General features: G+C 41.1%; 1 long non-coding RNA gene across 3 annotated transcripts; it reads left to right on the top strand.

Moving 5' to 3' along the window:
• Window positions 1-1,557: 1,557 nt before the first annotated feature.
• Window positions 1,558-24,622, top strand: LOC128075967 (uncharacterized). 3 transcript variants are annotated; one of them, XR_008204175.1, is made up of 4 exons: window positions 1,558-1,703; window positions 8,300-8,564; window positions 16,212-16,412; window positions 19,697-24,622. It is a non-coding gene; the product is annotated as an uncharacterized LOC128075967 (long non-coding RNA). The 3 variants fall into 3 exon arrangements; XR_008204176.1 differs by lacking the exon at window positions 1,558-1,703 and adding an exon at window positions 7,937-8,101; XR_008204174.1 differs by lacking the exon at window positions 8,300-8,564.
• The last annotated feature ends 335 nt before the right edge of the window (window positions 24,623-24,957 follow it).

Below are 24,957 nucleotides of genomic sequence, written 5' to 3'. Positions count from 1 at the left end.
TCCAGCTGGCAGGTTTTCAACAGAATGTTAAATTTTGTACACTCATCTCCAAGCTGTGCAGTTAGCAAGTGTCAGGAGCTGTTGAAGACAGGGTCTATAGCAAAGGCCAGGGGTAAAGACAAGTTTCTCAGAGATAAACACAACGGGCCATATTCTGCTCTCAAATGGATTTATCCTTTCTCCTTCCCCATCCCCAAACCAAAGGATTGATTTGATTATGAGTGTTTGTCTCTATTCAAAGCAAAGAATTTTGCTTCATTTTCAGACTCTGAACCTTTCATTATAAAATCTTTCCCTAATCTAGGTAATTTAAAAAAATATTTTACTTTTACTGTATAATAGAAATGAAAGCCAGCATTTCATGCTCCTTGAGGAGTTACTGTACCTTTGTGTTTGCCAGTGTGATGAGAGCACTGCACAGATGTTTCAGACAACCCTGGTCCCGCATAAACACAGCAAAAAGCCTGTCCAATTTCTCCAGATACTGAATTGTACAAGGAGTAAAGCATGCAAAATTAATACAGCTCATGATATTGAAATAAGGAAAATGCCAATCAAAATCTCCAAGTGCTGATATGAAGTATCCTAGGAAGACAGGACTTCAACTAAAATCTGTGTCAGCACCTGACTCCCTTGCAGAATGGTGCTATTAGTTATTTTGTAGTATGACATCATGTGGAGTTCTAGCAATGGGCTGGGACACATCTGTGTAATTGCTGCACAAAAGTCAGCTTCAACATGAGATGAAACACAGGGCTGCAGATGGTATGTTGTGTTTTTCACAGTGACCTGGTACTCATATACCCAGTTGGAGAAGAATGACAGAGTTCTGGTCATATCACACTGAATAAGAATAGGTGGCTCAAGGGAGAGACGGATCTGATGGAGCTTGTCCAGAGGAATGATCCCAGGGATTGAACACCCTCTGATGAGGACAGGATGAGAGAGTTGGGCTGTGCAATGTGTGGGAGGGAAGGCTTGAGGAGACCTGAGAACAGCCTGTCAGTATCTAAAGGGAGGCTATGAGAAAGAAGGAAACAGACTTCAGCAGGATCCATGGTGACAGGACAAGGGGAAATGGTTTCAAACTAAAAGAGGGGAGATTTACACTGGATGTAAGGAAGTTTTTTACAGTCAGGGTGGTGATGCACTGACACAGGTTGCCCAGAGGTGGTGGTGCCCCATTCCTGGAGACACTCAAGGTCAGGCTGGATGGGGCTCTGAGCACCTGATGGAGCTGTAGGTGTCCCTGCTTGTTGCAGGGGGGGTTGGATGTGGTGATCTTTAAGGGTCCTTTCCAGCTCAAACAATTCTATGTTTATTTGAAAAGACCTACAGGAGGGCAAGGAGGGAGAGAAAAAGAGGCAGAACACACAAGATTGCGGTGATCCTACCCTTATCCATACCACCTAAAACTCAGCCACGGAGTGCATGCTATTGCAATGTTGCTGTCTGTTTTAACAGAGCAAAAAGATCTCTGTATGGGAACTATTGATCAGGGCCTGAACCTCTGATTGACCACCTGAGACAAACAATGAGTCAGCTGTGGGAGCACAGGTGAAGGCAATTCACCTGTCCTACCAGGAAGGGGTGGAGCCTGGCTGCACCTCTCCTAGATCCCATTTAAGTGCTGACTGCCACTGAGGATGGCTCTCTTTCTGGAGATTGCTCCTTGTGGATTTTTTTGCAAGCCTACCATACTGGTAAGCATTTCCATTTATTCTGATTATCTTTCCGCTGTGATAATCTTACTTAAACCTAACCTCTGTATGTTTATTGATTGTACAATCTCTAATACCACCTGTACCCTTGACCCTCTCTGCCTCCTGCTTTGAGCAGAAAGTGCATATCAAATTCATGCATAAATATTGTGAAATTTCTAGAGTTGTCTTTGGCTGCTTAAATTTCAAGCGTGAGTAAACCAAATAATTTTTATTTTTTCATTTTTTTATTTTTTTATTTTTTACCATGAGCTGCTGCTTAGGGGCAAATACATAAAGATGATGTATTTCAAAATTGAAGCTTCTGACTCTAAGTTTAGCAGAGTCATTAGTCATGTCATACATGCCAAGTCTGGTGGAATTTGGCATAGCTGTTTAAATTTTAACAAGGGGTAAATTAAATGAACCTTTACCTAAGTTATACTGCTGAGGACAGAATGCCTACGGTTATGATACAGATGCTAATTTATCAAGAACTGTTGAATTCTCAGCTTCATATTAAAATACAAGTGTCAGGCAGGACCAATCCCTACAAATCTGCCAAGAAAGATACAATTTGGATCAAACAATAACATTTTTAGTTGGGCTGCATAGAAACTGTTTGGCTCTGATGTATTTTCCTGGGTGAATTATAAAAGCAGGATTTGGAGATTCTTCCATCTCTGGATTAAATGCTCAGAACTATTGGCTTTCAACTTGAAAAATGTTAGATCTGCATCTTTCCACAATTGTCTTAAGTTCCTTGGAATTCAGCCCAGTTATTAGCAGGGGGTAAATAAGACAAAAATTAACAACAATGTGCATTATAGGGTGAAGCGTTGAAGGATGAGTTTTAGATATGAACAGTTAATGGATTTCTTAGAAGCGCAGTATTTGATTTGAAGCTTACTACGTTTTTGAAGAAGGTTCACTTCAGTTGCTCTCTTAAAAATTCAAAAATATATCTTCTGTTCCTTTTGAAGCATTGCAATAATGCAGGATGGTGTGTATTACAAACATAGTTGAAATATGCAACACTGTAAGTTTGAAGTCAGCTGGATTGAGTTCAGCTGTTGGTGTAAATCACTGCAGTAAAATGGAAACTGCTCCAAGAAATAAGGGTTAAGTGGCTATTATTTCCAAGTGCATTCACATTGCTTCCAAACTCCTCATGTTGTTTTCACAGTGTATGGTGCCAGTCTGACTCAGGGCTGTACTGTCAAGCTGGGAGCGATTCTGCCATTTCATAGAAACATGTTCCACTTGATAACTTCTGCTGATTTTGTGTTTGTATTGTAAGAATCCTTATTCTCTTGCATGGGCTGGGCTTTCCATCCTACATCACCTTGACTGGGAGTGAAAATTCCCATTAAATAAGTGATAATTTTACCATATTGCTGCTCACTGTGTGTAGTGCAGTTAATATGATGCAAATATGTAAAAAAAATAATCTCATTTCAACAGGTTCAGTCTGCTCTGTGTGATGAGAATGAATACCCCCAAAACCTGACACAAGCCTCAAGCAGTGTGAACAAACCCAAATACCTGTTAAATCTTGGTTCAGTAAGGTGTTTGTGCCTGAGGTTATTTTAACATGTATGCTGTCCTACCACTGTCAATGGCAATACCATGCCCAGGTGACCATTGGCAAGCAAAGCTAAGCCTTGATTATCTCTATTTTACTGTTGAAAAGAATGAGTGATTCTTCTGCCTCTCTCTGTACTTCCTTTCTTAGGAAAATATTTCCAGCAGTATTTTTCTTTAGTTTCTGTCATGGTTCTGGAGAACAGTGAGTTGCCATGTCCTATCCCAACTGGTGTCAACAAAAAATTTCTCTTCATTTAAGATAGATTTCTACTCAGAGCTTAACTAAATCTGTGGACTAACCTTAAGCCTTTGAAATTGATCTCTGCTCGGTGGAGAAACATCACTTCTGGCCATGTTTTGCTTTTGATACGATGCTGCTGTGTGCCTTGAACCACATTCTGTATCTAGAAGTTTTTTTTCCACATATGCCCTCAACAGCACCTATGCACAACTAGAGGTCATGATGCGCAACAGAAAAACTTCCAAATAATTAGTCATAGCACAGCTTTAGTAAGAAACAGGAGCACAAGCCTGAGAATAAGCATCTGAGGTGTTCCATTTGGTGAGACCATACAACTAATGAGTAACTCAGTGTATTTACCAAGATACTACCCACTTGGGACTAATGACTTGAAGAAATGTAAAACAGTAGCCTATACTTAGTAGCTACAATATCATTAGGTCTCCAGGTTAAGGAAAATACCAATGTATGGAAATTATTCTGAGCGTTATGGAATCATTAAGGTTGGAAAAGACTGCTGAGATGATCTAGTCCAATTATCAACCCACAAAACCGCATCCCTCATCTCCACAGTGTTCCACTGAGTTTCTGTAGAGCACAGAAAGCGACAGCTCAGGTGCAGTGTTCCAGGGTTGGCAGGATTCCTGTGAACGAGGAGTTTATAACCTCCCATTGATCATTCCTTTTTGCAACACGTGTATAAAAGAGCAATCTGAAGTTCCAGGAATGTCATGTCGGGATGATGAGTCCATCAATTTTCTTTGGTTGTAGGTTTCCCTTCAGTGGCTGGAATGTAAATTACGAGAAGCTGAAGGAGAAAGCTGCAAATTATTGGGCACTGTCAACTTCAATATCCTCAGTCTGATGGATCTGTGATTTGACAACAATCTGCTTGTCAGTCACTCTTGCAAAATATTAACACATCTGATTATCAGATGTGTTAGCCAACTGTTCACTCTAACAGTGGGTGCAGTCATAAGTCCAGGGATGCCGTGGCTCACTTAGGCTGCTCATGCTCATGTTGCAGAGCATCTGCTAAAACTCAGGAGCTGCTCAGCTGTTCTTTGCTGGCCTGTGACAGCTGAGTTGTTTAGAGGTTTGGTGCTTTCTAGGAAATCCTTGCTGAGGGATTCCTGTCTGTTTCTATGAGAAAAGCAGAAAGAATTGTTGCCCAACTGGAAGGAGATGGGACTGTATTGAAGAGGCCACCAGAGATTGGTGGCATCCCTTGGCAGTGGGAATGGGCTCAACGTTGGTAAGAAATCTGCAGTGCAGTAAGGGAGGGTTGCCTGTTCTCCCTTCCAAACAACAAAAAACAGAATTTTGAGAATATTTTTTGTTAATGCTAGTGGAGAACACCTCTAGCATTACAGCATAAAATGAAAGAGTTATGTGATGACAACCTCCAGCACCTCTGCTTGTGGAGCTGCAGTAGCGAGGTGGGTGGAAATACCTACTAACAGGAGCGCCTGCCCTTAATAAGCACTGTTAGTTTAATTGCCACCATTACAGACGTTAGCAGCAGCAGGAAGAAGAAAGGGATCGCCTGTCAAGTGGAGTGGGAGCACCAGGACAGTCAGTGATGCAGACTGCTGCACTCTGCTGAATGCATAATGAAACTGCCAACCAGCACAAACAAAAAATTATGAACTTAAGCTATAAGTCCTTGTCAGAAATTCTTGCAGCTTTTTTCTGTGTGACTGTATAAAAGTACTCAAAAAAAAAAAATGTCTGCAGAACTGGCACCAGCTGCTGGCTTAGAAAGCTCCAAGGTACCTTCCACCAATTGGTCTTGCTGAACCTTTATATATGAGGTATTAATCAATTTATTACATTCAATTGCTTGTATGGATTTTTTTTAACAGTTGTAGCTTTAAGTCTACTGCTTAAAAAATGATGATGGGTTTGTCTGTCTCATGCTGTAAGTTGGAATGGGCTGCTCTAGATACAAATGTTGTGCTGAATGTTAAGAACAGTCACCTGGTGAAAAATAAATAAAAGTATGAGTGCTAACCAAATGTAAATATATCTGCCATACATAAGGTGCTAGTAAATGCTGACATTCAGAGGCAGGGAATGTGGTCTGGGAGGAGGACACTGGTTTTTGCAATTACAGTCACAATCCATTCTCAAAAGATTAAAGTTTTACACAGTGGTTGTTCTCAGGAAATTTGCTGAATCCTAATATTAAAGATGAAAGCATAATAAAGGGTGATTTTTTTTTTTTTTTAAAGAATTGGCTGATAGATTTGATTTGCCAGTTTTCACTGAAGCAAAACTTTCTACTGACTTCAATTATCAGTAAATTGTGTTGACCTCAATAAGGATTTTTGCAGAACTGGGCCCATAGCATGAATAGGCTGTTCTGTACAGAAAAGGCACTGCATGAAAATGGCATCTTCTTACTCATCAGTTCTGCCTCCTGGGGGCATACTGAGCTGCAGCATCTGACTTTAATGACAAAAATGAGGTTATGCTATTCTTTCCTCCTGCAAAAGCTTTTCATAACCAGAGAGAGAATTTGTGCAAAGCAACAAGATGAGAAGCTGGGGTTGCCTCATGCAAAAGACTGGTGAGGTGCTGGCATGGGCTGCCTAGGGAAGTGGGGAAGTCACCATCCCTGGAGGTACTTAAGAATCATGGAGATGTGGCACTAAGGGATGTAGTGAGTGGGCAGTATTGGTGGTAGTCGGATGGTTGGACTAGATGATCTTCGAGGTCTTTTCCTACCTTTGTGACTCTGTGATTCTATGATTCTATGCTGCTTCTTGGTGACTGTGCCCAGTAACAGTCAACACAACTGCTTGCTTTCAGGTGCCAGGTTGCCTCTGCCTGGTAACACTTGGAAAAGAAATATTTTGGTTTATAAGACAAGAAAATATGATATTAAGACACTGAGAGAGGAAAACCCAAGAATTCTAACCCTGTGATAGCTTGGAGGCCCCCCTTTGATAGTTCAGCTTTTCTGTGATTTGTGTTACCCCATGTTGTCCTGCCCATAGGACAAGGGGAAATGGTTTTAAAGTAAAGGAGTGGAGGTTTAGGTTAGATGTCAGGGGGAACAGAGAGAGCACCGAGGCCCTGACTCAGGCTGACCAGAGAGGTGATGAGTACCTCATCCCTTGCCCCATTCCAAGACCTGGTTAGATGGGGTTCTGAACAGCCTGATCTGGTAAGGGGAGCCAGCCTATGGAATAACATGATCTTTCATGTCCCTTCCAACATAAGCCATTCACAGCCCCCTGATTTCAACAGCAGGCTTTGGGTGGTGGTGTTGGATTGACCAGAGTTGGACAGTGATGGTCCCCAGCCCTGCTTTGCATGCAACGATGAATCATACTGTTGTTTTCCCACTGGTCTATTCCAGTCAGGGAGCTTTAAATGCTCGCTGTTTGACATCCTCCTGATTTATTGCATTTGTAAAGGTGACCTTAAATATTTTAATGGTAATAATTCTTTCAAGGGCTTGAATCTGTAAATGTGCTATGTTCATATTTTGGCATTATATACTGTAGGCAATTTAATCCATATAAGCAGTTTCAGTGATATTAACACTGTAGGCAAACTGATACTAAAGTTTAAATGTCAGAGAGAGTTTCATATTAGATCTAGTGCAAACAAAGCATTTTTTCTTCAAGTACTGAGGCATAAAACACCAGGAGATAGTAAAGACAGGGAGCGCCAATGAATCTGAAATAAAATGGTGGTGAAATTTATAGTATTTTCAAATATGTGCCCTATCCAAGGACTGCTGCAGCTGCACAGATCTATAAAATTGGAGATAAGAGAAAAACCTTGTAGTGCTTCAGAATAAATGCACCTCCACTGGGGTATCTATCTGGGTTCCTGTAACTCCTTGGAGATTTACTATTTCACCTTGGATTTATTACCCCACTGTGCATGCTGTAGATGGCATTTTATGTTTTCTTCACCGCTCTGTTCATTATATGATGGCAGTTCCCAGCTGTAATCATGGTGAGGAACGTGCTGCTGAACCCTCGCCTGCCCATTGCCAATGGGTGTGGGTGCAGAAACTCCTGGATGAGGCTGTCATTATTCATCCAGTGATGCTATAGGAGCAGTGGGACTGGGAATGTTCCCAGTCCACATTCCTGAAGTGCCCTTTTGCACACATGATGGGCAGGAAGACTTCTAACTTAATGGTGAAAATGTATGGGCTGGATAAACAGAGGGATGCTTTAATTTTTCTAGGGTAGTAGTAAGCTGCTGGATTGCACTTGATGGTACCAGTCCATAAAATCTGTGAGAAATGGTCAAAAAGTTTATTGTCCATGTATGTATGGACTTTATGTTGACCCCATAAAGCAATGGGGATAATGTATAAAAGCACAGGCTGTTGGTTAGGGTGTTTTCTTATTGAATAACATGACCTGCTTTGAAATCTCATAGTTGGAATCCTGTGGCCTAAAAGGGGAGGTTGTAGTGAGCAGAACCCTAAAAATAAGCAACCAATGTGCATACTTTTCTTTGTTTTATATTAGGATATATAAATGTTATATTCTAAAGGCCATGGAAACCCTTACCTTGACATCAAGCCCCATATTTCATGCAGGTAAGCAATAGAGATTGTCAAGATGACTGTCTGATGTCCCTAGGATATCTTGCTAGTGCTATCTTCCATTAGACACAGACATCTTCCTTTCTTCTTTTCCATCAATAAGGCTCTTTCAGCTTTATCTGCAGTGGGCAACCTTGGTTGCTTCAGCCTTGAAAGGGCCTTAAATCTTCAGTTTTCTCGTACGTTTTCCAGCAGAAGAATTATGCATACAAGCACAAGGTGATGAATGGGAGAAGAAACCTGTCCCTCTAGGAATGCTGATTCCAAAATAGTGAGCATTTGCTTCACTCTGCTAACACCAAGGAGATGGACTCCTTCTCCAGGTTTCCAGTCAAGGAGGAAAACATGCTTTGAAACCAAGTACATCTTTCTTAAGTTTAATTGTATTTCAATACTATGCATCCCAATTTCACAAACAGTTGCTACAGAAGTTCCTGAACTCAGACTGGTGTATGAGGTGAGATAGTTGTCTGGATAACAGAATTTGTGTGTGTGGTGTAAATGTTTCTTCATAATCAGCCTGCATTGTATTGTGTAATTTTCTCCTCTCCAACACTTTGCCAATCACCATTATGACACTCAGCACAATTGTTAATCAGATTTTTTAGAAGTGGGACAAAGCTGGAAATCTCCATTACAGAGAGCACAGAATGGTGTGGAACAAATGTGGGTTTCATGGGAGAATAACAGGAGGACTCAGAAGTGACAGTTTTTGAGCCTTTTCTCTGAGCAACCTAAGTTTGCAAAATCACAGGAGAAGGAAGCTCGAGTGCTGTTAGATGAGAGATGAAGGCATAAAGGGAAAGACCAGTGAGAATTCAAATATATGAGCTGATGGTGCTCCTTTTTCCAAGGGTTTTGTCCTTCCTGCTAAGCACAGAAGGTTTAAACCCACTGACAGTTCACACAGCTGAACTGGCATGTTCATTGCTCTTGCTTAACTACATGGGACTACACCATTGGACATGGCAGCATCCCTTTTATTCTGTACTTAAGGAGTTAAGACCACCTCAGCGGGGCAGGAAAAATGCCCCACAGCCTCCATCCTTCTGTGGCTTTAAATCTCCCAAGCTGGACCCTGCTGAACTCTGCTGAAATTTCCCAGACCAGAAACAAAGAGCTCAAAAACCCTCAAAATGCCGTGAGTGAGAAAGAAGATTCCGCATCTTTCAGGAGCAGTTTCTTTAACCTCTCAGGAAACTCAGGCATAAATAAGATCATCTCAGCATTGTAATTGTGTCAAGGTGAACTTATTATTTGTTCCTCAGCAATTGCAAGCTGAAGGATTCATCTGGAACAGCACTTCCTTCAGGAGCTCGCGACAGCAGATGTGACTGTCGCCTTTTCTTGCCACGACACTTGGTTGAAGCGACCTGTGCACAGTTTGCAATCAACAAACCCTCAAAAATCGATGAGGAAATGAATGTGCTCAAAAGCTGGTTATGAATTTCAGTCTCTTCCTGAATAAGAGCCAAGACTTTTAATATTCAGATCTCTAATCAATATTTAAAGAAAATCCAACTATGAAGATCAACCTGTGCATTTGTGCTTTTGTTCTAATTGCAATGTTCAGGAGCTGATATGTTCAGGCTTCTTTAATTTTGAACTCTAATAAGTGCTAGAGGAACCCAATTTTAGTTGTCTCTCTGCACCTTTTCTAGCCAAAAGCAATTCCTTAGCTTTCTTTATCTTCCTTAAATTGACAAACTGTAAATAAGGTCTTATCATGGCTTGCTTCTCCATAGAAAGCATCATCATCATATTTAAAAACATATATAGAATGACTTGCGATAATTGCTACTACATCAATACATGATAAACCAATAAATTAAAGTAATGGTGCGTAAAGTGATGAATTCTGATAGACTTAAGGCAGTATAAAAAATAATTGGAGACTTTATTGCTCTTTCCATTTTTAATGGGGTGCTGCAGCAGTACATTCTTGCAGTGGGGGTGGAGAGGTAAATTAATCTTTATGCATCATCATCAAGCAGTGTAAACATGGCCAAACTTAATTATGATATAATAGATTGTTAAATGTCTGCCCCACGGAGGTGTGATTGCTCTCATGCAAGTGATTACAGTGGAGATGTCTACCAGGCAAGGTCCTCTTTACAAGGCTGCTGGTAGCTTTTGCCTCTGACAATAAATCCAATTGGAAAGCCATGCCAGCAAGGCAGCTTTCCATGGTGCCAGCTGTGGCAGAGCTGTATGTGGGAGACAAACACAAATTTACAGCAGAGCGTTAATGACACATGGCCAGAAATTGCTGTACTTTGCCAGGAAAAACTCTTGTTTCACTACAGACACAATGAACATTTTCCCAGCAGGGGCTGCAGTACTGGATGCCCCTTTGTATCCCCAACCTGCTGGCCTGGGGTCCTGCCCCAGTGCATACAGGGGTGGCAAAATATGGAGGACCTCTGGCCCCATGTTCTTGCAGAGCAAAAAATAATCTTGACATATTGTCTCTTGGAAATTATAGCACATTAAGGGGAAAGATGCAATACAATGTGTATTTTCTGCTCCTGTCTCCAATATTGTTTTCTGTCATTAGCAGCACTGTTCATAACACAGATGTGTGATTTTATGAGCCCATTGTACTATTACTTCTCTTTCCATGGTAACAATTTAATTTACACTTACATATATAAGTATATATTTATCCATAGTAGACGTACTCTGCGGTGAACTTGCTTCCTTAATGGACTAAGTTCACTGAAAGAACACAGGGTAATAATTTATACTTCAAATGTGGCTGCAAAATATAGTTCATAAATCTCACATTACAGGGTGTTTGTGGAAAAATTGCTGGGAACTGGTTCTGAGAAAGGGGTATGTTTTACGGAGTTCACAGAATCACAGAATGGCCGGGGTTGGAAGGGACCTCAAGGATCATGAATCTCCAAGTTTTTGCAAGCAGTCTGGATCTGATGTCTGTAAAATGTGTTCAGCAGAAAATTCAGGCTAGTGAATAACTCCTGAATGTGTCTGCTTTAAAACTCATGGTGTCAATTCAGCAGTCGTGTTTTGTGTTTCGGCATTGCGATGCTGACACTGGCATGAGCTAGTTGGGTGAGGAGTGGCAGGTTTCTTTCATGCTGCCAAGTACTGAAAGATGTGTTAATAACTGGAAATCAAGCAGAAGTGTAATCTGTAATCCCTTTGTTACTCTAAACGGCCTTTTGGAATTCAATATACTTGTGTTTATTCCCTGATTATTGTACTTAGTTCGATGTTAAACTGCTTCACGAATTAGGATCTGCTTTGGAGAAGGACTCCCCTGCCAGAATACCTCAAACATCTCCAGAGCTGAGAACATCTCTTGTGATGGAAACTGTTATTGCTGGTGAGTGGGAAAGGGGGGAAAAAACGTTACAGTGCCATGGAAATGGTCCACTCTGGATCACCAACGAAGCCAACTAGATTCTTTTTGTCAATCAGAAAAAAACAGCGGGGAAAGCATGAAATCATAAGATCCCAAGTATATATGGTCACTGGTGTACTTTGCAGAGGGCCTCTCAGTACTTTAATTTTTATTTTAATTCCTTAATTCTCAGTTATTATGCAATTCTTCTTATTGTTTGCACCATCTAAATCTAAGCCAGTCTAATCTAGTGTGGACATACACAAACATCTCAAAGTCAGATTGCATCCCTCAATCTTGCTTTTACATTCTCACTTTTTGATAATGGCTTTTACTAGCAGCCCAGTTTAAAGTCTTAATTTTATCTAATTCCTCTAAATGCACAATGATTCTTCAACTGGAAAGGAAAAAGTGCAGCTCTGAATGATCCATATGTTGAAGTACTGTATTTTCATCATTTAAATGATAAACTTCCCATCAAATATCCACAAACGTACATTCACGATTCCCATCCAGTGATCTATTGGCCAGAGGCACATACATTGTTTTAATTTATTTTGGAGTAAAGGTGCTTTCCTGCCGAGTTTGAATAAGCTTGCTATGTACGAAACAGATGTTCAATAAAAGAGAGACTTTACTGAATATGACATATAAACACGGGGAAAGAGGATGAAGAAAGGAAAATTACAGGAAGTGTGCATTCCTGGTTCATCAAACAACAGGCCACAGTTCTAATCAGGGTCCTTTTATAGATGGCAGTAATGAAGCAGAAGGAGTGGGGATGTCTTGGGAGAAAGTAACATTTATGCTTTGCTTCTGGTGGAATTGGTGAGCCCACTGAGATACTACACAGTTTTCTTTGCAGTAGTATGATGGCTTCTGTAGTTGCTGACATTTTCCTCACATCACAGGGAAAAAAATATATATATATATATAAAAATATAAATTCATCTGCACGATCTGAGAGAATTGCAGTGTCTGAGGTGGGCACCTGAGTATTTCTTCCTCTTGTGTAAAATACCTAATGTTACTCTGGCCAGGGAAACTCTTGTATCTATTCAGATGCACCTGTCATGGCGAGAGGCATTCATAAGAGCAAAGCTGGCCTGATAAAGCATTGCTGATGGGAGATCAGAGAGGGAATGCTGCCTTTGAGATAAGCAGGCTCTGCTTTGAAGGGCTTCTCCTTTGTGTAAGAATTCTGTGGTGGGAATATCCACCTGCTGGGGGATGTCTCCCTGGGCCACCTCCTGAGAGGGACACAGAAGGAAAAGCCCCCACTGTCCACTCTCACAGAGTTGTGTGGGGGAAAGGCTGGATTTATGGATGGTTGTGTCAAGGTGATTCTTTGTGCCAGATCTGTCATGGCTGGATCCCATAAACAGGTTTGTCTCACTCTGCTTTCCAGGATTGATGCATCAAGGTGGTGAAAACCTTTTGTACTTCAATATAGTTGTGGGCACTTTGGTAAAATCTGATGATACGGGAGGCAAACTCTTCCCATCTGCATCAGTTAGCACAATCAAAATCATTCCTAGTAAGAGGGGTGATGTCCTGGCATGCAGAGGAGGAAAACCTACATGAATGTCTTTAGGCTGCTGAGGGTTTCCATAGAAGGATAATTAAATCAGTTTGTGCTGGAACTTCAAAACACTCAGAACAAACCTTTCTTTTACAGCACCGCTAAGGCAAAAGGAAGACTGTGATGAGGAGTATCATGTTTGGTTGGGTTTGTTTTTGCTTTTTAATATAGCCTTTTCGAGAGTCTCATTAGCAGTTCACAACACAATATATTTGCTGGTCTTTTAAGCGTACAAACAAATGCAACTGCATCCCGAGAGGAAGAGGCACATACATGGTGCAAGATGTTTTGGTGGGGTCTGTAAACCAGTGCTGGAAAAAGGAATCCCATTTGGGATCAGAAGTTTCAAACATAAAACCGCACTAATGATACCAATCAGTATCACCAAAGATATTTTAGTTCTAGCTTACATATGTTTCAAACAGCTGGTGCTGAGGAGCACCCAGCACTCCCTGAGACTCTTGAGAGCATTATTGAAGCTTGGTGGCTTGATGCTGCTGCTTCCCAAAGGTTAAGCTGCTGTTAGGACTGAGAGAAATGCCTTTTTATCAATAGTTATTAAGCTGAATCTCCATACGTGTTACTCAGATGAGAACGCACAGCCACTTTCAATGGCAAACTTTCTTTCAGCAAGTTCTCAGTTATAAAAGGAAAGTTTCCATCTCTCCCACAGGCAGAGTATTCTGAGCCTTTCTTAACACTCCCACACTCACTTAAAAAGAAAAAAAAAAAAAGAAAAATACCTTTCTACTACCTACAAAATGTGCATTTTCATTTTGTCACGTGCAAAATGATAATCAAATATGGAGGCTCTGCACCTCTGAGCTTATCAGCTGCAGGTCTGAAAATCCATGGAGAGTTTTCAAGTAACTGAGCATAAAAAGAAACATCTTCATTTCTAAACAGCCTAAATGCATTTCTTCTTTCTCCTTTATTTTGCATGCCTCTCTAGGACAAAAAAGAAAAATGGAAAAGTGCAATTTCAGGCATGTTCGCTGCATGTTCACAAATCAGTTCCAGCCATCATTGCACAGGGCTGGGGGCTGGTTGCTGCTGGGCAAAATTGTCATTGCTACAGGCCAAATCCCTCAGTGTAATGGGTCAGGTAGAGTGCTGGGAAATCTGTTTTGTGGGATCCAGGCCAAACTTCAAGTCCAGCCATTGAGAAACATGTTCTTTTTTCCCTTCCGCTCAGAAAAGCTCTTGAGTTCCTTATTATAAAGTTGTAACAATGCAAATGTTGAAGCGCTATCTAGGCATGAATTCAGGACACAAAATAGCTGACTCATAGAATCATTAAGGTTGGAAAAGACCACTAAGATTATCTAGTCCAAACACCTTCTCATCGGCACTGGTCCCACTAAACCATGTTGCTGCAGAGCTCAGCACACTGCAGTGCTCTATGAGTTGCCAGTCCTACTTGGGGCAATGCTGAGGTGCTGAGCAGAAGAGGAACTGCACCAAGCCTAGCCCAAAAACTGAGCCAGACTGGTAGGCTGTAGAGCCAGGAAAGCAAAATATGGGAAGATTTGAAAAAAAAACCTGGGTGATGTTTTGAACAAGACGCTCTGGTGGTCTTAATAATTCCCCGATCACAAACATATATGAAATGAGCCCTTGATGAGAAAGGTCTGATTACAAATAACCTGCAGAGAGATGAAAGTTTGCTTTTAATATGGTTTGTTTTTTCTTTTTTTTTTTTTTTTTAAGTCTGCTTTAGACTTTCAAGAGGCTTCAAAAGAAGGCAAAGACTTGAAAACAGTTTGATTTAAAACTGTTAGATGTGTGAAATAAAATGCTGGACAATAAGAGATGTAAAACAGGCAACAAGTGCAAATGACTTAAATCAAATTAAAGAGCTAATTGAAAATAATGGAATTAAAACCTTTTTTTTTTGTTGTTTTTGTTTTTGTTTTTAGTCATCTGCTTTACATCACTTTTTGCAACAGCATTTTTTTTAATCTTTTTTACTTTGAAGAACAAACTTTTCCCATCATGAAAGACAACGATTTTAATCAGTATATGAATTGTCGTTCTGTGGGGATAAAGCATGCCGGGCAGGAAGAGAAGCACCACCAGCACAAACCAGCAGGATTGTCAGGCAGCCATAGGCTTTTGTCCAAGAGGCTCCCTGAGACAACATCATGGCACCAGGTTGTTTTATCTCCCACTGCCTCATTGGCACTTCTTTACTTCCATTCTCTGCCCTAGCTGAAGGACACAGTTCTGAGAAGGCTTTTTGCTCAGATCATCTAATATATATTTCTGTTCTTAAAAAAAGGCTATGAGGACCTTCTAGCACAGTCTTCCATTGAGAAAAAAGAGGGAAAAGCCAATGGAGGAATCATGAGAACCATTCCCTTGCCCATGGGAGCACTATTTTTTAAACAAAGTTCTTTCCCTTAAGTACTGACTTTATTAACAGGGAGAGGGGAAGTGAATGTCTGCTCGGCGCCAGAAATGGCATAAAGAAATCACATATGAGACTGAAGCACAAACCATGACCACTCACAGCTCCCTACGATTGGTGCAATATCCAATCAGTCTCAGTGAGGTTTTTCAGGAAAAGGGGTTAAGAAAAAAAAAAAAAAAGAAAAGAGGAAGAGAGAAAACCAACCCCAGTGCATTCCCATAATGATGGGTCTAAAAATGCCCCACTCACTGATGCAAAATTACAGTTATTGTTTATCCTCCTATGCCTACTTTACACAGTTTTATACAATACGCACCAGGAAAAATACAAGCAAACAACCACCACATTAGTTAAGAGACCTTCCATTTTACTTTGGCAGTTCACGATAATGGAATTTAATTGTGGAAAAAGCTGAATAATTTTAGCTGAATGTCATTTGGTTCATTCAAACTGGGAATCAGGGACATTTTTAACAAAGGTTTTCAAACTTCTTTTGAAATCAGGAAGCTGCTGTGCACAGATAAGGGGAGAGGTTTGAGGATTCTCTATCAGAAATTTCAAGGTTTTTTCCATCTGCTTTTTCACATTAACTGGTAATTATCCAGAAAGGCACATAATAGTGCAGAAATGACAGAAGCTGACAAAGGTTTTCCTAAGATATGTAAATTGTCAGTGATAGGCAAGGTGCAACAGAAAGGCTTTCTACAGCACAATTATTTATGCCAGTTTCATTTGCTTTTAGGTAGCACTGATGGCATACTGCACGGCCACGCTTATCGCACGCGCTGCACATTCCCTCTGCCACCAGCAGCTGCACACACTGTGCTCCCAGCGTGTTGGGCTCCTCTGGCTCCAGTATTTCGCACCGTGCCCGCCTGCATGCAGATATTGCTGAGAACTCTCCTCTTCGAGAATTCCCGCCTTCGTTTCTCCAAACAAACAGGTGAAACCCTTCCCATCGGAACAGCCCCGTTGGCAGTAGGGCTTTCATACACAGTGCCAGCGCGCGTGGCACAGCACTGTCCCAGCAGTCACAGGGTGAGTTGAGTCTGTGCCATGCAAGCACAACGATGGAGAGTGGCTGGTTGATAAATATCCCCTTTCAAAATGAGAACTTGAGATTCCGAGCCATCCAGGGAGGTCAGTTCTTGTTTTTAAGCAAAGCTTAAGAGAATTCATGGTGCTGTGCACAGATGAAATTCCTGCCTGATCCCAGCCAGGTTCAACTCACACCAGTTATGGGCTTTAATTGACTTTTTCTGGAAACTGGATTTCATATGAAACTACATACATGATGAGTGAAGTTCTTTAATGGATGAAAGTGAGTACTATTGGTGATAATGGATTTTAGTGAGTACTCTTGTGATAGGAGGATGGTTGGACTGGATGATCTTGAAGGTCTTTTCCAACCTTAGTGATTCTGTGATTCTGTGAAAAGACTTTACGTCTTGGGGCCTGATATAGCAGTACCGGAGATATTATGGTGGTATAACTACTTTACATAACTGTGTGAGTGATGGCAAATTACGGTGATGGGGGTATTGCTATGGGGTGGGGAGAGGGGTGGGAATAATTTCCTTGAAGGTAATATTATGTTACTGGGAGCTGTGAGAAGGTAGACAGTAAAGCAGTACAAGAGATTTATATGTATTAAGAAGTCTGATACACTACATTTGAAGTTGATGGGTTTAGCTATTAGCTGCGAGGATCTTTCCTCCTTGTTGAAGTTTTGAGCAAGGTGAGAAGCAGTGTCCCAGTTATAAGGGGCTTTGCATCTTCATTGCAGGTTTGGCTAAGTAGTCACACCAACGTAAACCAAACATACCCATTTTTTAAGGAGAAACTGATATACTTTGTACTCCAATTAGTGGTCTATTGCCTCAGGGAGGAGAACTTAGGCACATACCTGCCAGCAAAAAAGTGCAGACTTACCTGCAGAGCTTACATTTCAGCCATTAAATAATTGCAGCAAAATGCTCAACGCCTGTCTACACCCAGAGAATTGCTTACTAAAACTATTCAGTAAATAATTGTGAATAATGATTCCATCAAAGGAAATTGCATACTGAAAAAGGTGTGAAATCCAGTAGATGAATTATTCACTTCAATTTATTTGTTCAGCCAACTACTAAAGAGTAGAAATAAGGACTTCAGAGGGCATGGGAAGACACAGGGACAGTGTAAAATGGCAAGAGAATTTAAAGTAGCCCCAGGGCTGGGGAGGAACTTGTTCACTTGTGATGCATCCGGGTGCCGGGCTGAACTTCTGGGTGTAAGTATGCACGTGTTCTGTGACATACAGCTTAAATGGCCTTTATATACTTTTTGGTGCTTGATAACGAGATGGAGAGGAGAATGTATTTCCAAGTCATCTCCTTGAAGCCATTTGTGTTGTAAGCATATAAAGCAGTTTGACTCAACTACATCAATTTAATTTGTGATGAGCCCAGTGCCCCCAGAGATGTGTGTGATGTTGGCTTGGCTGTTACGGGATTTCACTCCTCAGACAGTTTTGTGTATCTGATGAGCTTCATGTTAAAAGAGGATGAGTTTAAAAAACATGAAAAACTTTGATGAAGTAATGTGCAAGAAAAACATCTGTTCTTTTTAGAGACAATGTCCCTTTGCCAAAGCACAGTCATCTATAAAATACCCACTCAGTACCCCTTGCTTCTGTTGTAATCAGAAGCTCCAAATTTCATAAATGTTCCTGATTTATCCAATGGGATGGTGAAAGGTTCAAAGTTGGAAGAGATTTCTAGTGCTATATTTTGCCTAAAAGTCCTTTGCTGTAAAATTTGGGTGTGCTTTAAGCGAGCCATGCTCCTCCTGATATATCTTTCTTAGGGATGCTGAAAATCATTTATAAATGGTCACTGGGGACAGGAGCTTGAACATTAGGAAAACATTTCTTCTCCAAAGAGTGGTTGTGCACTAGAACAGACTGCCCAGGGAGGTGGGGGAGTCAACGTCCCTGCAGGTATTCAAGAATTGTGGAGATACGGTGCTTAGGGACAGGGTTTAGTGGGCAATATTGGTGATAGGTGGGTGGTTGGATCAGATGATCTTAGATGCCTTTTCCAACCTTAATGATTACATGGTTCTTTCTCTCCGGGTCATAAAAAGATTATCTGAAAAGAGCAATGCTGAAGAAAATCTTTAAAGCAAATTCTCATTGACCACAGTCTTCCAGGTTCTGTGCAGTGAAGACAAAGCTTCCAAACGTGATATCCAGCATTGGGGCAGGAATTTGAATAGGAAGCTGTGGGGTTCTAAATGCAGAAAGCTGGTCCAAATGTATTGTCCAGGTTATCTGTTGTTGTTGTTGGTTTGTTTTGTTTTTCTTTCCTGCAGCCTCTTGCCATGCTTTGCAAGAAAAAAAAAAAAATTAAACATATTTCAGAGTCATTGAACTGTGCTCACATTAACTTACACTAAAATTATTTTTAATTAAATGAACTTCCCCTGTTTGTAGCTGGAAGGTACTTATGTGAGATAAAAACTCCATTCTAATAAGGCTGAGCCTCACTGCCACTTAATTAGCACCAGGACTGATGGCAGAGGCAGCGGGCGGGGGCTGCCAGGTCTGGGGGAGCTGCTCCCTCCCCACCAGCCCCGGCCGCACGGCACGCCGGGAGCAGAGCACGACCAGTGTTTGACACAGTTTATGGCAAAAGCAATTATAATTAACATTATATTAAATATTAAGTCAAGATCATAAAATGTTGATTGGTGCTGATTAGCTGTATAATCCATAATTAGAAATCACTGCACCCTTCACCAGGTAGTGTAGTGCTTCGCTTATGATTTCACTGCGAAATTAAATGACTGATTCAGCTTTTGCCCTGAGTTTTATTATAATTTAGGTCAGAACCACATTCCAGTGAAGCAAGACACAAGCCCTCTTCCTGCTGAGGATGCTCCCAACACTCCATCCCAAGCTCAGCTTTTTTATGTCTTTACATCTATTTTATCAGTGATGGCCATGGCTGCAGACTTGTCCACAACTTTCCATTTAATTTTTGTATGAATTTTTTGTATTTCTGTAGAATGTTTTTGTCAAAATCTGCTGTAGCCTGGCCAATGGGAGAACGTGAAGCACAACAGCTCCTCACAGTGCTGCAGGCACTTGAGGCTGGGAAGAGCCCAGGACACGCAGTTGATGAAATCATTGCAATCGTGATGCTCCACTGATTCAAACTAACCAGTGTTTTGGCTAAATGACAGAGAAAGCAGCCTTGCAGAGGGCATGCAGCCAGGAGGCAACAGGGCTGCCAGCCAGGCAGAGAGAAATGCAAGATTCCCTGCAGCTGGCATCATAGGATGCCCCCACCAGATCAGTCTGCTTGGAGCTCCATCCAACCTGGCCTTGAGCACCTCCAGGTATGAGGCACCTACATCGGTGTATATCAGTGGTTATATTTTGATGTAAAATGTGGTATTAAGCTTGCAAATCTTCTCTCCTTCTTTTATGGGATGGGATAGGGAAGATCTACTCTCATGTATAAAAAGGAGAATATCCTCCGTATGTGTTAGGCAGGATGTGATGCTGCATCCCAGTATAAAACCGTATTCACATCCACAGCACAGCCCTCATCTCCTGCCTGTGATATGTAGAGGATCTTTCCATCCAGCAGACAGCTTTGTGGCTCATCTCAGAGCAAAGCTGTCTATTTTTGCCTGCAGAACCAATGCATTAACATGGAGGAGTGGCACCAACAAGAATCGCTGGAGCTGCTGCCCGGCACCCAGTCCCCTATTTCTCCTTCAAATCTTTTTTTTCCAATTAAATTAATTTAAAATGAATGAAAAAATGCGTCATGCCCTAAGATCCTGAAAGCTCTGGTGTCAGCTGAAAGCAGCATTCCTGCTCCCAGCTGCAGCCCTCGCTGCAGGCACCTCTGCTTTGAAGCCTTTGAAGTGGCTGTGGCACAGGCAAGGCTCTCTGTGGAGAAAGGCAGTCATTTTATATATATTTAATGTGTAAAGTGTGGGTGTTTGTGTTAGCATAACCGATTCTTACAATGCACAGAGAATGTTGTGGAAGAGTTCTTGACCTGCAGAACCAAATTGCAGAAAAAACCCCCAGCGGTCATGGTAGGATGGGTCCTTCCCACCCCAAATTGTGTAAATTGGGTAAGTGTAGCCAGACAGCTGCAGATGAAAGCATGAAAAGTGCTTCTTTGGTGCTCATTTTATAGATGAATTTATTGTTTATAAGAGCGAGAGACTGAAACATTTCTTCCAGCATCGGGATTTACTTTTAGTGGAAAGAATGCTGTTGGGATGTGATGCAAGAACAATGCAATAAATGTGATTAATGGTTGGTTTTTGGAGCTAATTACTGGGCTCACTTGGTAATGACCTTGATCCTAGGAGCGCTGTGTGTGGCTTGGGAGGCAGACTGTGTGTGAGAGATGATCTGATATATAGTTGTATGTGAGCGAAGGACCCACCTCAGCAATCACTGGCACTAATTCAGTGGTTGATTTGTCTAAATTGATAAATTTCCCTACGGTTTATTTATTATTTTTTTTTCAAGGAGAGATTCAAAATTGATGCCTCTATTTCAGAATCAACACCATTTATTCACCACACACCACGATCATTCCAGCCTGTAAAGGACAAGGTTTCAGCTCCAGCTCCTCAACCATCTCATTGCATGCCATCAGAGCAACAGTGCCGTGTGCTCTGGTGAATGACTCCTCCAACAGACTGTTTTTCTTCTCGGCATTCGTCGCTTGCTCTTTTATTTATTTATTTATTTATCTATCTATTTATTTTCTTGCTTTTATGAAGCCATCATTAATCTAATCAGTGAATGTCGCGCAAGAATATTTTCTCTTTTTTGCAGACCCTAACGCTTATCAAACTTCGGTCTACTCTTGCACAACCAAATGTTCTGTATCTACCATTTGGGTTAATTAGAGTGCATCCTTTACAGCTCTGATAACAATCAGTATTGTACCATCATACATAGCATCTTTTGGATTCAGGAAAGAGTTTGTGCGACTAAGAAATATGAAGTTCTAGAAGATGAGAGCATCATATGTACTCATTACAGCTCTGGAGATAAATGCAGCACTTCAATACACCTTAAAAATAGATAATTGTTTTGAAGAGGTGGAGAGTATTCATGGGAAAGAGATGAGAAGGAAGAAAGAAGATCCTCTGAATACTCAGCATTGACGTGGAGCCAAGCAGGGTTGCAAGGAGCCTTCTCTGATCCTTTCAGTGCATGGTGACAGGGCTCTGTGTCCCAAGAGAAAGAGTGGTGAAGTGAATGAGGAAACAAATGCATTTCTGTAGGTGATGTATTTTTTTCAATTCAGATGCTTTTTTAAGGAAGTAGGGGAGAAAAATGTACTTCTCAAATGTCAAGTACTTGAAAGACTAAAAATAGATCACCGGAATAAATAAATTAACCCAGAAGAGAGGACTGATTCTCTGCAGGCATCAGGGATTAAATAAATTCACTAAATTCAAAGTGGTATTCCAGATAAGAGCTCTTTGTGCTGCAGCATGTACAGCTTATTGATTATAGGATTGAGGTGCTGTGCACTCTTGTAAAATGTACTCCGGCTGATACAACTTAATCCTGTGGTAACGTACAGCATACAGCCCTGCACACCAAGCATGGAGCTAGCTTATATTTTCTTGTTTATTTTAATTTTGTCCCTGCCTTCATTTGCTGCACCACATCTGTGCCCTCTCATTCCCAGGCAGCACTCAGCATAAGTGCTGAGGTGCCTCCAAACACACTGACTCAGCATGATAAGAGCTGTGCTGCCAAGCAGGAGCTGACAGGGAAGAGTCTGTGGGAACTTCCTCCTGTTACATCCCCACCCAGAGGAAGGTAAAGCCTGAGCACCTCATTCTTTCCTTGTATGCCATGGGCTGGCTGCAAGGTTGGGACCCCGAGCACTGGTGATGCCTAGTTGACACAAGGGGCAGAGCGTACAGAGACATTCTCTCTGCAGACGTACATGCATCCATCAAAGTGTTGGAAGTATGCATAACTAAGGTGAAAGCACTCCCTGTTGGATTCTTCTGGGCATGCAGAACAAGTAGAAAGTTTTGTAAGTCCTGCTGGGTGAAAGCAAGCCATTCCAGAGTGAAATTATACACCTAAGTGCATTTTGGTTATCTTACAGTTAATATCCTCAATCTCCATCGTTACTAAAGAGAAAAACCATCTCCTGATACGAGCTGGTGCTTACAGACATGTCACAAGCACAATGAAGGCCTATCCTCAGCCTTCTGCTTGGGTGTCAGTGTGTTCCATTGGTCTCATCCTGCATCACGTCCCCTCCTGAGCCCACAAACCCCAACCCTGGCAGTTGGAGAAGGCAGGGAGGGAAAGGAAGGATGCACCTTGGCATTGTCTGTGATGGGCTCATAGTTGGGCTCACACCTTCGCTCTCAGAATGGAGACTCTCTGTTCATACCTGTTCGCACAAAGAAGGCAACAGCTGTTTTCTGAAGTAGAGACACTACTCTCACCTTTCTGGCCAGATGTGGAACATCAAAGGAAGATCTCCTGCCTCTACTGCTCAAACCAGGTCTTTGCAGGTTGCTCCAAAGAGCTGCAGACCTGTGAGTTTTACCACAGGATTTGTCAAGAAAGATGACACAATCCCAGTCTGCCAGTGGTGACAGAAAGCTGCAGAGCACAGCAGTGCTACTGTCATGCTGGGAAGATTTGGTGCATCCCTCTTGCCCCTCACCTAGCCCCTTACCTTAAGGAATTCCTGGTTGCTAGTTTTCTCAGTCACCAAAAGTGTGGATCTGACCAAGGAAAATTCTGTTATCATTATTTTTTTTTTTTGCCTCCCCTGGGAGAAAGTGATGCAGAGGAACAATTTGAATGAGGGAGTTGCAGAGAATTCATCTTTGGGTAGCATCCCAACTCCCCATGTCTCTCTCCCACCTATTTGACAGATCTCCCATTATCTTACTTCACCAAAATCAAGTCTCTTAATTTCAAGGCACATAGAGTCTACTGTGTAACACTGCCTGTGTGTGTGATCCACAAGGCCTATACTTTAACACCCAAGATTCATTAATATTTCCTGCAGAGTGCTCAGCAAGTAGCAAATAAAGCAGGAAGTGTCCCAGATGTTGGGAAGAAAAAATGGAATAATTCATTGCTTACTAACGTCAAATGCTAATGTGAGAAAAGCATCCTTGAAGAAATCCTTGACTAAAATTCATCAGTGATGTGAAATCACTGTTTTAATTATGCATTTTTGAATGTATTTATTAGTCTCAGTACTGATCTGACTTACAGATGTTTAACAGTGATAAGAGTCTACTGCAGTCTCTGGAATTACTCATGATTTATAATGACAAAACTTGGATCAGAATTAGGTCCTTGTCAGTACTCTATAATATCCTTTCATCAGACTTCTTTACATGCAACAGATGAAAGAGGCCGTGGTTTCCACAATTTCAAACCCTGCTGCTGACTCCATCAACTTATTTTTTTTAAGCTTCTCCTCAGAAATAATGATTCCCACACAAAATTTTGTCTGTATAAGGCATACTTGCCACAAGAAAAACATGAGGCCAAAAGACCTTATAGTCCACCAATATGATGGACTATCTTGTGTTCAATCTTGTGCTGACTACAGATGTTGCATTTTATTACAGGTGCTAGTTAATTTAATTGTGCCAGTGTATAATGTCATTTGCTATATCCTTATTGTTGTGATTATTAGAATCTGCTCAATATTAGAGTTTAAACAACAAAAAAACCCAACATCTTCCATTCAAGAATGATTCAAAGTCATGATTTTGAAAAGAATGATTGAGTTTTAAACTATTGCTTGTTCTAGAGCTGATCCAGAAGGAGCAAGTCTCCAGGGATGGTTTACTCCCTAAGGCATGAATGCATAATTAAGCTAAATGTATTCCATAAATGCCTTGATGACATTAAACTAAATTTTTTAAAGAACAGATGGAGAAAGTTAATAAATATTTCATTCTGTAATATAAAACTCACTTCTGTATTCACAACTTCAGGGATCCTCAGCTTCACAGATATCAATAAGTCTGATGGATTTCTTGCTGCATTCTCATACTTCTGCCCTGGTGTCTCTTATGGGATCATCATTTCTGCATGCTTGGATTGTTTTATGGGATCAGTGAAAGGCAAGTGACTGTAAATCTTGACCTCTTCTGCTCCTGGATTATATACTTTTATTCTTTGTGACCGTAAGTGTTCATCTCTACACCGAATAGATAATTACATGACAAAAATTATTCAAAGAGAATTTATAGTGAGAAATTATCACTTGAGGAACTGATGGGGCACAGGCATAACCCAAAGAGAGAGAAATTAAAAAAAAAAAAAAAAAAGAAAAAAAGAAAAAGTTTAAAAATGCCAGCTAAAACACTGAAGTATCAGTGTGTTTGTAATGTCATGAAGCATCTACTCACTGGGGAAAAATGCTCGATTTTCACCTGTATATAACAATTCCAGTCAA

The sequence above is a fragment of the Tympanuchus pallidicinctus genome, unplaced genomic scaffold (genome assembly GCF_026119805.1).
Source record: "Tympanuchus pallidicinctus isolate F22 unplaced genomic scaffold, pur_lepc_1.0 scaffold13, whole genome shotgun sequence".
Taxonomy (NCBI): Eukaryota; Metazoa; Chordata; class Aves; order Galliformes; family Phasianidae; genus Tympanuchus; species Tympanuchus pallidicinctus.
The sequence above is the reverse complement of the archived record's forward strand: the minus strand, read 5'-3'. Positions and strand labels throughout refer to the sequence as shown.